This window comes from Dromiciops gliroides, chromosome 1, assembly GCF_019393635.1.
Source record: "Dromiciops gliroides isolate mDroGli1 chromosome 1, mDroGli1.pri, whole genome shotgun sequence".
Lineage (NCBI taxonomy): Eukaryota > Metazoa > Chordata > Mammalia > Microbiotheria > Microbiotheriidae > Dromiciops > Dromiciops gliroides.
The window spans coordinates 454,377,109-454,378,933 of record NC_057861.1 but is presented as its reverse complement, the minus strand read 5'-3'; the positions used below and the strand labels follow the sequence as shown (position 1 = coordinate 454,378,933).

The 1,825-nt window shown below is 39.9% G+C and overlaps 1 pseudogene; it reads left to right on the top strand.

Annotated features, from left to right (window-relative positions):
• The first annotated feature begins 347 nt into the window (after window positions 1-347).
• LOC122750320 lies at window positions 348-980 on the top strand (annotated as a pseudogene).
• Window positions 981-1,825: the final 845 nt, after the last annotated feature.

The window sequence follows — 1,825 nt, the reverse complement described above, 5'->3', positions numbered from 1 at the left end:
TGATCCAAGAGGCAATTGGGAGCAACTTTATTAGCACATATTCATATGTAATTGTACATGAGCACACACATTCATAGACACACATAAACGAGAAAGAGAGAGAGAGAGAGAGAGAGAGAGAGAGAGAGAGAGAGAGAGAGAGAGAGAGAGAGAGAGAGATCAGCATTGCATAGAGGAAGACTTAGTTCCAAGTCCAACCTTTGACAGTAGCTGTTTGACGCTAGGTGAGTCACTTTTTTTCCTCAGTGGCCCCACAGAATTCCTTTAAGAGTTGGGGGCGGGGGACTTCTGTCCTCCCTGCCACTTCTGGTTCTGGTGGTGCCTCTGAGACAGCCTTTGTGTCTGACATGGTGCTATTCTAGCAGATTGGTGTTGTCAACGTGGAGAAAGTGCTCAAGGGCACTGACAGGCACAGTTCTGAGAATCTGGATGCCCTGGAGTACTAGGTGGAGACCCAGGCAAGGAGAATGACTTTTACTTGGAAACCTGGCCATGTTCAAGCTATACCAGCTCAACCCAGACTTCCTCCAGACCACAGTGACAGGCCAGGTTCTGCTGAAGGCCCTCACCAATCTCCCCCATGCAGACTTCTCCCTGTGCAAGCACATAATTGAGCAGCCCATCGGGTAGGTACTATACTTGGGAGACTTGCTGAAGATATATCATTTCCAAGTTTTCTGGCTGAATATAGATCTCCTTCTCCCTGATGGCATAACAGGCTTTGAAGACTCGGTCTGAGAATGTATCTGCCCCATTTTTGGCATCACTTATTGACACACTGACCCCTGGCTGCTGGCTGAGATGCTGGGGGAATCTTTCAGACAACCAGATGAAAGTATGGATGGACAGATATGGCCGGAGCTCCAATGAGGAAGGACAGGTCTTCCTTTGCAGCCAAGAAGAGTATCAAGCCCAAGAACATTGTGGAAAAGATCAACTTTGAGAGTGTGTCCAACATCATGACCTCCTCCTCCCGGTAACTCCTTCTGCCTTATGTCTTTTGTTTTTTCTGCATTTTGTTTTCCTTTATTTACAGCCAGCTTTTTAAATAAAAGCCTGTTACTTACTGAAAAAAAGTTTACAGGGCAGGAAGTTACCTGAATTGGTAGGTGTTTCCTTATCAGGAATTTCCTATGCCAATAAAGTGATTATAACATAAAAAAATATTGTGTATATGTAAGTCTATATAAATCTCTATGTGTGTATAGAGTATATATTTATAGATGCAGAAATAGGGTATATATAAATATATAGAATGAGACATATTTATGTATACATATAGACATGTATTTTTATGAGACTGATTCAATTTAGCTTGGATCAGGAGGTCTTAACCTTTTTTGTATCATGGACTCCATTTGGCAGTCTGATGAAGCCTATGGTCTCCTCAGAATAATGTTTTTAAATGCATAAAAATAAAATACACAGGGCTACAAAGGAAACCAAATGTTAGTGGAAAATAAAAATGTATCTTCTTCCATTCAAGTTCACAGACCCCCTGAAATCTATCCATAGACCCCCAGGGGTCAATAGATTTGAAATTTAAAATACCTGAAATAGATGTTATTTTTTCTCTCTTTTGATATTTAATAACCTTTTTCAATACAGTACTGTGTTGAAAAAGTCCTCAGTCTTAAAAATGCGTGGAATAAAAAGATAATCATTATAATATTATTTTTCAGGCACAGATCAAGGTCAAGATTCTATTGCTATTAGGATAAGAAAAGATGAACTTTATTATGTAGTTATTTCTCAATTTTGAAGGGTCATGGGACTGATTGGATATTTGGGTTAAAGTATACCTGAGAAATTTCTTAACAACTGA